The sequence below is a fragment of the Diceros bicornis genome, unplaced genomic scaffold (genome assembly GCF_020826845.1).
Source record: "Diceros bicornis minor isolate mBicDic1 unplaced genomic scaffold, mDicBic1.mat.cur scaffold_1005_ctg1, whole genome shotgun sequence".
Taxonomy (NCBI): Eukaryota; Metazoa; Chordata; class Mammalia; order Perissodactyla; family Rhinocerotidae; genus Diceros; species Diceros bicornis.
The window spans coordinates 9,898-22,884 of record NW_026690935.1 but is presented as its reverse complement, the minus strand read 5'-3'; the positions used below and the strand labels follow the sequence as shown (position 1 = coordinate 22,884).

Sequence of the window (12,987 nt, the reverse complement as noted above, 5' to 3'; positions counted from 1 at the left end):
CCTTCCTTGGGAGTCTGCTCCGTGGGTTCCCTGGTCTCTTCAGCAGCTCACGCTCCCCTCTGCGCCAGCTCCTGAGTCAGGCCCCTCGCTGTCTTGTCTGGCCCACAGCAGGGCCCGCTCCTCCCCGTCTCAGTCCCACTCCAAGCAGACAGAACTCCCCAAGGCGCAGCAGAGACCTCATGACAGCCCCGCTCGCAAAGCTCTACCGGCTTTTCAGAATCTACTCAATAAACACCAACTCCTTGGCCTAGGCTGGACCCGGCACAGCAAGGCTCCACTCCCTCGGACCTTCTCGCCCCCAGCCCACACGTCAGCCACGGAAGACGGCTCTGTTTCCCGGGTCTGGATGGAGTGGAGAAAGAAAACCAGGATGCCACAAGAGGCTTCTAAGTTCCTTGGAAAATGCTGGGGTAGATATGCTTAATTAGGTTAGCTCCAAAACCTGAATCAACGTTATGTAAGGAGTTGAGATTCCTACATAAAACACTATGCAAAAGGCCTGAGAGCAGAAAGTTAAAACCAACCATAAAACCTCACTATTATTTAATCTTTTTTCAAATATGTTAACCATTGTTAAAAACATGACTATTTCCTTAAATGAATAATTTGTACATCTTGAAACTTATTAAAAAAAATAAAAATTACTAACCCCTGTCCTTTGGTCCACGTTTGTGACTAGGAAAACTTCAGACTTCTTAGCTACCTCTTCTGTGATAGAATTATCACGTTCTTTCAAGGTGGCCATGTGCTGACCCAACTGTGCCCTCAACAAGCCTGAGGCTGACGCTTGTTCAGATCTGTAACACAGAAATAGGAGACACATTAGAAATTTGTAGTATTGGGTTACTTATGAGATTCCCATATTTTCAAAGGCCCCTTAATCAAGTTGGTAAAAGATAGTTCATCCAGAAAAGTCTAGAACCTAATATATTCTGGACTAAGGGAATTTCCAGAGTCTTGGTATTTCTTTTTTAATTTTATTTTGGTTATGATTTCATTGCTAGATGAGCATTCTCAACTTTGGCTGCATACTGGAACTACCTGGGGAGGTTTGCAAAATCCAGGTGCCTAATGCCACCCCTACAGAGTCTAGTAAAATTGGCCTGAGGTGTGGTCCAGCCATTGGGATTTTTTAAGGCTCACAGAGCGATTCTAATGCGCGGCCATGGTTTCAAATCACTGCACAGATAGTCAGCCTCCTCTTAAGTGTAGTTAAGAGAAACAGATCACATTTCCATCTCAACAACAGTTGATTCCTGTTATATACTTACTATGAAATTTTTTAAAAATTAAGATATTATTAGGAAAGAGTTAAAAGGAAGCCTATATTGCTGCCTAGACTACGGTATTTAGATACTAAAAGGAACCAGGTTCCCTTAGGGAAATGCCCTGTTCTAGTTCTGGGGCAGGAAATGTACAAGATGAGCCTGGAAAACTTTGTCATACCAGAAAGCATGGAAGCTATCAAAGACTACTGAGTCATGTCAAAAGGCCTCAGAGGCCATCTTGAAAGGGTTCCTGCTGGCCAAAGATGGGACAATTTGAGCACCAAAAAGAACAATGAGTGCAATGGACTTAAACACAGCAAATATATAAAAATGTACAAGTTCATTTAAAAAATAAATAATAAAAAGTTTTAAAAATAATAAAAAATCTTTGGATTCAGCCTCAAAAAGGAAGGAAATCCCGTCACATTCTACAACATGGATGAATCTTAAGGACACTATGCTAAGTAAAATGAGCTAGTCACAAAAAGACAAATACTTTATGATTCCACTTACATAAGACACCTAGAGTAGTCAAATTCATAGAAACAGAAAGCAGAATGGTGATTGCTAGGTGCTGGGAGAGGGAGAAATGGAGAGCTATTTAATGGATACAGAGTTTCAGTTTTGTAACATGAAAAAGTTCTAGAGATCTGTTGCAGAACAATGTGAATGTACTTAACACTACTGAGCTGTACACTCAAAAATGGTTAAGATGGTAAATTTTATGTCATGTGTGTTTCACCAAAATTAAAAATATAAACAAATAAACAAACCTTTGGAGGCTGCTAGGGTAACAACTTGATATTCTGAAAATTGGTAAGTAAAGGGATAGAATCAAGCATTTATCCTGCCTTTGTGGTCAAAAAATGCATTTCACAATTAACAAGTAGTTGCTGGGAAAAGTTCTTCCAACTAATAAATGCAGAAGAAATTAACAAATTAGAAAAGTCACCATTTTGTAAGTCCAAATTAATGAATGCATCTAGGAAATGATCACAATTTTGTGGAAACTGCATAACAGTAAACTTTATACTGAAGCATCAGTCTATCAATGTTCAAACCCACAGAGCAGTCTTCCTAACAACATGACAACCAGACATCACATGCGGCCTGAGGGGGGTGTAATAAGAAGTACAAGCACTGGGGCAGCCCGGTGGCGCAGCAGTTAAGTGCGTGCACTCTGCTTCGGTGGCCTGGGGTTCGCAGGTTCGGATCCCGGGCGTGCACCAACGCACCGCTTGTCAAGCCATGCTGTGGCAGCATCCCGTATAAAGTAGAGGAAGATGGGCATGGATGTTAGCTCAAGGCCAATCTTCCTCAGCAAAAAAAAAAAAAAAAAAGAGGAGGACTGGCATCGGATGTTAGCTCAGCGCTGATCTTCCTCACACACACACAAAAAAAAACGAAGTACAAGCACCACCTATGACATTGTCTTGCCAAAATAACTGGGCTGGAGTATCATCATGTATCTGGATTGAACCAGCAGTTTACAGGTGATAGCATTTCGATCCTGATACAAACAAAGCAAATGTAAAATGACTTTTTTGAGATAATCAAGACAAACTCACAAGAAATAGGTATCAGATAAAGTAAAGAATCTTGGTAAATGGTAATGTATTACATCCTTATATGTTAGAGATATAAGTATTTGTGAGTATTTATAAGTAAAATATGTTGTCTCTTTTAAACTACTCAAAGAAAAAAGTGTGGATGAGGGAAAGATAAAACAAGACTAGCAAAATGTTGACAACTGGTGGATCTGGGTGAGGGGTACATGGGACTTCATTATGTTATTATAGCGGCTTTTGTGAATGTTTTAAAAATTTCAAAGTAAAAAGTTAAAAAACAGTATACTAATGTCTGCAACTTACTTGGAAATGCATAAAAATAAGAGATTGTGACTGATGGATGGATGGAAATATGAAGAGACACACATATGGGAGTGCAATCAAATGTCAATGGTAGAATCTGGGTGGTGGGTATATGGATGCTCATTACACAGTTCCTTTTACTTTTCTGTATGTTTGGAAATTTTCATAAGAAAATATTTGGAAAAAAAATAAGTCTAGGTACAATTCAGAACCTTCTTTAATAAATCTTAATTGTTATAATCTTTGCCTGACCTAACTCTAGTTTTTCCCAAGAGTTGAATAAAGTGGGATGGGTCATCGGAATCCTTGAACTTATTTAAAAACTTCCCAGAATGATTCTAAGGTTTCTGGCTGGTTTGGTAGAAAGCCCCTTCAGCAACTTGCCTTTCTTGGTTCTGTCTAGACCTCACCAATGTCATAATGCACCCAATTCCTTTGTTCTGTTTCTATGTAAATGAAGCAACCTTTTTCTACATTTGGTTTCACAAGAGATTTCCCTACCGGGAAAATGCAATCACAGGCTACCAGCAAATTCTAGTCCATTCAGCCGTTTCATTTCTCATAATGAGTAAATCAATTGTGCTTCTGGTCTGAAAAGATGTTTACTTAGGTTGAGTTAAACCTGGAAACAAGTTGAAGTAGGGTGAATTAAGTTAGTTCAAGTAGTTGGGATGGACTGAATTATCAGAGACCGTCTCGCTGGTGACTGATACACGTGACTTCTGCAGAGGCAAAGCCAAGGCAAGAGGCTACTAATGTCCCCACCAATTGTAACCATCCTTTGGGCTCTGGTATGAAAGAACTAGCTAAGGTTTCCTATAATTATTATACATACCTCACAAAAGGACAAAACCCATTAATTGACTTGCATGGGGTCAAATAGCAAATGAGCTATGGAAGGAGGTACAGCATCTAGACTCTGTGACTTCTGAACAGTTAAGCCAACACTTACAGCACAAAACCAGGCTTTCATGCAGATTGATTTCAGGACAAATTGGGTGAGGAGTACAACAGCCATGGCTCTCCTTGCATGGAGTCTTGCCCATGTTTCTACATAAACACACCAAATCAGAAAATTTGCAAAGTGGTACAAAGGATTTTGTGTGTGTGTGTGAGGAAGACCAGCCCTGAGCTAACATCCAATGCCAATCCTCCTCTTTTTTGCTGAGGAAGACTGGCCCTCAGCTAACATCTGTGCCCATCTTCCTCTACTTTATATGGGACACCGCCACAGCATGGCCTGACAAGCGGTGCGCTGGTGTGCACCTGGGATCCGGGCCAGCGAACCCCGGGCTGCCACAGAGGAGCGCGAGCACTTAACCGCTTGTGCCACTGGGCCGGCCCAAGGTACAAAGGATTTAAAGGAGTTTTTTTTTTCTCTTTCGTCTACTTTACATTGGAAAATTTATAACATCAATGCCACAGAGAAAAAACAAAGTTCAATGTCAGCTAAATTATATACTCCTTTAATTAAAAAGATAATAAAAGAATAGACTTTAAACAGTCTATAATTAACTTCATACACTTGGAATGGCTTCCAATCAGAAAACTGCAATTTAAGTAAATGTACCAACATTTCCTAATTACAACTGATTTACAACAGATTGGTAACTTGACCAAAGTTTTAAATGCAGACAAAATAGTAAGTACCCTGAATTTTATTCTGAACATAATAGGCAGAATAAAATAAAGAGGTTTTTACATACTATAATCCAAATAATATAAAGCTGACTCAATTTTTCAGCATGAGTTTGAGAGCACAATTGGGCAACTGTATCTGAAAGTAGCCACTAACAAGAGACAATTAATTAGTTGCACCTGGAAAAAAAATAAAATAATGAGTACTCTCAATATGGATTTCATATAAGATAAAATTACTTAAGTAATCATTTTTATGTTAAAATATGTTTTCCAGAAGGCAATAATGAACAAATTTTTTATCAATTACCCCAAATGACATGAATTATATTTTAATAATTCACGATTGTCTAAAATAACAACTTGGTCTTCCACCTAATAACGTAAACCTTTCATATGAAGGTCTTTGAACACTTAATCCCTGATATAACAAAAATCAATAATGATGATAGGAACGGTTTTGTTCTTTTTCCTTTTAAGATGCTTCACTTTGTGAGCAGGAATTCAGAAGTCTTCTCACTATCTTTTAGAGTACGCTGTGGGGCAGGTACCCCATTTTGCAGATGAGATTATAGTAAAGAGATAGACCTCGACAGCCATGGTTGGGTCAGGGGCACAAGCAGGGCTGCCGCCACACCAAACACAGTTCTCTTCAACAGGCTTTAAGGAGTTCATAACCCATTAGAGCCTTCCTACTCTGCCTGGCTTAGAATTCTAATGACATCAGTGTCATTAACAATTAAGGAACAAAAGTAGATCATTCTCTCCAAATCTGTGTTTCTGAAATAGTTTATCAAGTTGACCAGTTGACTGCTTTGGTCCAGGGGAGATCTCAAAGCAGATGGGAATATATCACTTAGGGGAGTGTCCAACAATAATTCCTGGGCACTGAGGGGCACAGAGGGTGGCTAGAGCAAGAAGAGCAGCAAGGAGCCCGATGCCATGATTAAAACTTGTTAGAGGGGCTGGCCTGGTGACCTAGTGGTTGAGTTTGGCGTGCTCCACTTTGGCAGCCCTGCTTCACGGGTTCGGATCCCAGGTGTGAATCCACACCACTCACTCATCAGCCATGCTGTGGCAGTGACCCACATACAAGATAGAGGAGGATTAGCACAGATGTTAGCTCAGGGCTAAACTTCCTCAAGCAAAAAAAGAGGAAGACTGGCAACAGATGTTAGCTCAGGGCTAATCTTCTTCAGCAAAAATAAATAAATAAATAAAACTCTTTAAAAAGAATCTGTATTTAAAGACCTGACTGCTTATCTCTCAAAGGTCATATAAACACTTGGCACTTTTTCCAAGGCTAGACAGTGAACCAGTGACAATCAGTGTGCATTAAACAGCACCCCCAGTCACAACACACAATGGGGCATAAAAGGGCAATCCTAATCGTAACAGAACATAACACTGACATTAGTAATCATTCCTGACTTCTTTATCTGGCTTAAAAAAATGATTGTGGTAAAGAAGCAGTCTTGCAGCCTCCAGATATTAATTTTAAAATTTGTGTTGGTCATAAAGAAGGATCATTTCTTAGGGAAAGCTGATTTATACATAACTGTAGACCAACAGTCATGCAAAATGCAACCTTTCATAATGGAAATCAATGCTCTATTATGCATGTTGAGAAACTATACAAATCTCTAGTCTAGTAGATGTAGATATTTTATCTCATCACCCACAATCACAGTTTGGCAGCGTAGGCTGAGAGAGTCACACAATGAATCATTTAGTCTAACAAGTCAGTTTGCACAGAGAATTATAAATGCATATATGCTTTCTATGCCACATACCACAACTGTGGTTTATGCAAAATAGTATATCAACAGATACAAAAAGCAGTGAGAAAGAAACAGGGGCCTGGTTACAGAGCCTCACAACACATAATCACCAAATGACCTACAGAGTGCAGAAAGACTCCGCCCCAGACAGCTTCTTCCACCGCCTTGTAAAGGAGTATTTAAGACTGCTGTTTTTTATCTTGCATGATAAAACAACAGGAAAGAGGGGGAGCCGGCCCCGTGGGTTAGCAGTTAAGTGCGCGCGCTCCGCTACTGGCGGCCCAGGTTCGGATCCCGGCGCCCACTGACGTACCGCTTGAACGGCCATGCTGAGGCTGCGTACCACATACAGCAACTAGAAGGATGTGCAACTATGAAATACAACTATCTACTGGGGCTTTGGGGAAAAAACGGAGGAGGATTGGCAATAGATGTTAGCTCAGAGCTGGTCTTCCTCAGCAAAAAGAGGAGGATTGGCATGAATGTTAGCTCAGGGCTGATCTTCCTCACAAAAAAAACAAAGAACAAAAAACAGGAAAAAGGATTTTCTTGCATTGCCCTTTACTGCTTCAGGTTGAAAAGTTACTGACCAGGAAGGTCATTTCCAGCATTTTCCACAGTTTGGAGATCACTAGTACAGATGCAGAAGGTAATGTATACACTTTCAGGACTTGTGAACCTCATCTTGTGCTCTGTTAAATGGAACATATGATTGGCCAAGTCTTCTTGTGCCAAGGTCCTTTTAGAAACCATCATCTTGACTTCTCACGCTTTCGTGGGATTTATGCTGAATTCTACTCTGAAGAAAATCATTAACATAAAACAGCCTATGTGGCACACTGAAGGTAGAGAAAATGATGTTAGATATAAGATAACCAGACCCAAAGCCCCTCTCACTCTCAGCGAAACAAGGTCCTTTCAGGTGGGCTTTCACAGACACTCATCTGCTGACCATGCTCGAGAAATAATTTGTTCTCTGCTAGTAAATAGTGGGGATATATTTTAATAAAAGGAAATATAGTCAGTCCCCAAAATAAAAATCAGAGTTAGGTCACTGGCAACAATTATGCAACATGAATTAGGCACCGACCAGGTGCCAACACTGGACAAACCATTACACAAATTACACATATGTAATTCTATGACCTCAATAAGTCGCTCAGATGCCACAAAGCTTCTGGGGCCATGAAAAGAAACCCACACTACCTAAAAGGTGGGTAGAGGGTACAGAACAGATTTCTGATTGACTCAGGAAGGATGTACAAGAATCATGGTTCACATGGCCAACTACCCTGCAAATAATTAACCCCCTCTCTCTCTCATCCTAGCTTTATGGCCTTTAAGGGATATCCTTGAAGTGGTGGCTCTCAAACCTGAGGGAGGGTAGTTCCCTTAAGGGCTCATTAAAACCCAGGTGGCTGGGTCTTACCCCCAGATTCCTGATTCAGTGAGGCCTGGGCGGGGAAAACGTGTTCCCAGGTCTTGTTGATGCTGCTGGTCCAGAGACCATACTTGCAGATTGGGGGCCTGTATCTTCTAGATTGGGGGCCTGTATCACCAGCATGACCTTGGAAATTGAGGAATCCATCTGGGGTTTGGACTTGCCAATGACATCCCTCTAGGGTGGTGGCTAGACTAGATTATATCCTGGGTTGTTCACGAAGGTATGCTAATATACCAGATGAAGGCTACCTGTGCTCCCTCCCCCCAAGTAAGCCCTTAAAACATTGTTATGAGTAGGGATTGAGTGGATATATCCAATTAACAATTAGAAACAAATACATTTACAAAGAAGTAAATGGTCAAGTCCATAAAACAGTTAAACTGACAACTACAAGTGTCTATCCCAGTGGTGACCGTGTGGACTAGTGTTTTGTTTTCATTTGGAAGCATCTGGGAACAAGAATGGCCATCCTTCCACAGCAGCAATTTCATCCCAATAATACCTGACTTGCTTTTCATGGCTGCCACCTCCAGGTAAGAGTCTCGGAGGCTGGTGAAGGACAGCTGTTCCACAGGCTTCAAGGTCTTCTTTCAGAATGTCACTGTGATTATAGAGCCTATAAAATAAAACAGGTGCTGCATGAGATGTTTATTTAAGCACAGATGGCCCAGCTTCTAGAATCTACGGAGGTTCTTCGTGGTTTATTGAAATATATCTGTAATATAATCTAGACACAAAAATGCAGCAACTAGACTATCTCTCGACAAAGATGTAAAATGGGGCATTTTGAAAACCTTGTTTGTGTGTATGTGGCAGTTTTAAATCCATCAGTGGAAGTAACTTTTAACCCTTTGAAGACTTTAATGACCTTCAAATCGACAGCTGTGCCATCTCATTCCACATTCCACCTGACTGATAGGAATGCTAGATAATCTTAACGGCAGAAAAGGCTAATTTTCTATTGTCAATCATAACAAAGTTAGATCTCCACAACTCATGTGAAATTTACTTAAATCGTCACTGCTAAGAAATCGAAAACTGCTGGCTGGATATTGGTTACGTCCTCTATTTCTGAACGCAGAAAAATGACTATTATTTCTCCATTCAGATCCCACTGCAATACAATTTTCTTTATTTTTAGTAAGAAGAGGAAGGGAGGGAAAGAGGGATTTAGCCTTCATTATCTATTTCCAGTCTACTGGGGGACTGGTCTAGTCTAACAATTTGGCCACTGTTTTAGGTTAGGTCTGTCACGGTATCATAGTAGCTTCCAAAGAGACTGGTTAGAAACTTCCTTTAAAAACATGTCCATTTGGGGGAAAGCATGATTCTAAAAAGCTATAGGAGAAGATATCAAAGACAAAACAGTATTTCTACTTTAAAGAAGCTGATGACATACGTAGTTGGGAATATTCAACATGTACTCCAAAAAGAAAATGAAGCAACTTGTAAAGCAATGTGTTAATTAGCAACGTCTTACTAACTTGTAGTTAGTACAACAGTGGGTTAAGTTACTGGATCCATTTGATGGCCATGTGCCTAATATCAAAAGGATGAAAGAGATGTGCTCTGTTTGTCTATTAGAGGGCGAGTGACAAGTGTAGGCTCAGGCACCCTGACTCTGAAGCAGGCTTTTATCCTGGGCAGGAAATATAAATGTCGTGTCATGTCCACCCCCCCCACCCCCCCACCTCTCATTCAAGCCCTATTCTGGACCCTAGGCCACCCTATGGGCGCTCCAGTTCCTTGCCGTGTCTCAAGCTCTTGTCTAAACTCTAAGCCTAAGATTCTTAGTCCCTCTGGGCTACATCCTGTGTTGGATCCTTCACCTCTGAGCTCTGCTGCCAAAAACCTTCCATTTTTTGATGGGGTTGTTTTGTTTTTTGTTGTTGAGTTGTATGAGTTCTTTATATATTTCGGAAATTAACCCTCTGTTGGATATATGATTTGCAAATATTTTCTCCTAGTTGGTGGGTTGTTTTTTCATTTTGTTCATGAATGGCCAACAGGCATATGACAAGATGTTCAACATCACTAATTATCAGGGAAATGCAAATCAAAACTACAATGCGATTTCACCTTACATCCATCAGAATGGCTGTAATTAACAAGACAAGAAATAACAAATATTGGAGAGGATGTGGAGAAAAGGGAACCCTCATACATAACTGGTGCAAATGCAAACTGGTGCAGCCACTATGGAAAACAGTATGGAGATTTCTTATAAAATTAAAAATAGAAATACCATATGATCCAGATATCCCACTACTGAGTGTTCATCCAAAAACATGAAAGCAACAATTCAAAGAGATTTATGCATCCCTACGTTCATCACAGCAATATTCACAACAGCCAAGACATGGAAGCAACCCAAGTGCCCATCAACGGATGAATGGATAAAGAAGACATGGTATATAGATACAGTGGAATACTACTCAGCCATAAAAAAGACAAAATCATGCCATTTGTGACAAAATAGATGGACCTTGAGGGTATTACACCAGGCAAAATAAGCCAGACAGAGAAAGATAAACACCGTATGATTTCACTCATATGTGGAAGATAAACACGTGGATAAGGAGAACAGATTAGTGGTTACCAGAGAGGAAGGGAGTAGGCGGAAAGTGAAAGGAGTAAAGGGGCACATATGTATGGTCACAGATAAAAACTAGACTATTGGTGGTGAACACAAAGCAATCTATACAGAAACTGATATATGATATTGTATACCTGAAATTTATACAATGTTATATGCCAATATGACCTCAATAAAATAATTTAAAAAATAAATTAAAAAACAAACAAACAAAAAACCTTCCAGACTCCTGGCCTATATGACTTATAGTACCTATAATACTTCTTTTTCCTTTGGCAAAATCTGGGTCCTAATTCTTCCTGGAAGGCTTTATCTCGTCACCACTCAATTCACAAAATAACACCTGCCCTTAAGAAAAGGAAGACAGGCCCATCGGAGGTAAGCCAATTTCAGAGCAGTAAAGGAGAGCACATAATCACTGGGAAGGCAATCAGGAGTTGTGAGGCAGTAGAGAGACAGAGAGCTCCTTGGCATCACAAGGGCTTGACTATGGAGGAGGAACTTCAGCTGGGCAAGATTTAGACAGAAGGGGAGATGACCCTTTAAGCTAAGGGGTGGCACAGGCAAAGATGTGAGGAAATGCCAGGGTAGGAGGGGTGTCGGGACCAGCAAGGACACAAGTCTGGCCAGGTGGGGGTTGCTGTTTGTGGTGATAAGATAGTAATGGGAAATAAAATTCAATATGAAACTCGGGTGAGAAAATAGTAATAAATCTTGCGGATTTCTGAGCTATGGCTGGTTTCTTGAAAGCAGTGTTTTTGAGAGGGTTAGCCTGGCAGCCGTGCACAGATGCAGTTGGTGAGGGGACAGACACGAGACCCAGACCACAGCCAGGAGACTGAACTTGTGCTCTAGATGGCAGGGGAAGAGTGTGTAAGTGGGAGAGCAGTGGTGGGGGTGGCAGAGAGGGAGAACAGTCATTCACGGCTCAGCTGGGGGGAAGTCAACGCCCACAGCTGGTGGGGTGGGCTCGTGAAAAACTGGGGTGTGTGCCTCACTCAAAGGGCCAGTCACTCTCAGCTCCCGCAGCGGAATGTGTCTCAGTGACGTCGATCTTCCTAGTTTTCAAGAGAAGCTGGAAATTCACAATTGCTAGTTTTATTTTTACGTGACATCTCTCAAATTTAAAAATCTGGCAGCTAATTCAAAAGGAGGTTAAATACTATGCTGGACAAACAGAGCTGGTCTGCAGGCTTGGGGTCTCCAGCTTAGACTGCCTCTAGTCTCACCTCCCACCCCAGGTGGTAGACCCTGAGCAAGGACCAGGGCTTGATGTTTCTGCACCTCCTCTGAAATGCTGGTACAATGGCGGAAGTTAGCAGATGCTCACCAATGCTGGGGTACCACAGTGGGGTATAGGCAGGGTGTTCGGGTGGGAGCAGCCTCCCTCCAGGGAGGAGTATTTTATCTCCGCCATTCTTAGGAATGGTGATAAGAGAAAACAGTTTTAGTGGTTTTATTACTGTTTATAAATGCTCTACAGACAATGCACCCTTTGTTGCCTGTATGCCCACCCCCCACCCCACCACGGTATGCCAGTGCTAAATAATACCTGATTGTCCAGTCAGGACAGATGCCAGATAACCTTTGTTCTTTTCCAATCTGATCAATCCAAATATCAGGCTTACTTAGACTAGCTCTTCTCATACTTGTCTAGGAGCTTCTCTGACTACCTCATTCACAGGGATCTTTCTTATCCCTGAATTCCTTTAGCACAATACAGACAACATCCTACATTGTACTGTTCTCTAGTTATGTCATGTCTGTCTAGTCTTCTCAACAAGACCAAAAGCTTGTTGAGAACAACAATTGGACTTCTGAATTTTTATCTTACTTGAAGCTTCATGTCGCACTCAGCACAATACTGAAGACATACTTAACACCACGAGTTGAATGACAGGCCAAGATTTAAACCTAGATTAGAGAAATCCATGACACCTATTTTTACAGTATGTTTTTATATGGTTGCTGTTAGACCAGTCCAGGGCTTCCACGGCGTCCATGGCTTGGCAACGAGCGATCAATAAGACGGCCACAAGTACTGTCTGCACAGAGCTTATGGTCTACTCTCGATTAACTCAGAACCTTCTCTGGCTAAAAGACAAGTTGGTCTGTGCTTAGGGTTTCTAGTAGTTATTTCTCCACGTGATACCTGACTTTAGCTTACAAAATATTCATCAGTCCTTTGCTGAAAAAATCTCTATTAAAGAATTCAAACACTATGGAGCTAAAGATTAAAGACTATGTGTTATAAAAAACACTATCCTAGAATTCAAGACCTCAATTTCTTTCATGTCTTCTATTTGCATTCCCATCAAAATAATTCCAACTGGAGGGGCATCAGTCTGACCAGCCCATGCCCAGTCCTTCCTGGGGAACATGTAGACGG

General features: G+C 41.1%; 1 long non-coding RNA gene across 1 annotated transcript; it reads right to left on the bottom strand.

Moving 5' to 3' along the window:
* Window positions 1-662: 662 nt before the first annotated feature.
* On the bottom strand, window positions 663-12,032 carry LOC131402391 (uncharacterized). The gene is made up of 3 exons (XR_009218623.1): window positions 11,929-12,032; window positions 8,505-8,618; window positions 663-797 (listed from the first exon to the last, which is right to left on the bottom strand). It is a non-coding gene; the product is annotated as an uncharacterized LOC131402391 (long non-coding RNA).
* Between the last annotated feature and the right edge of the window lie 955 nt (window positions 12,033-12,987).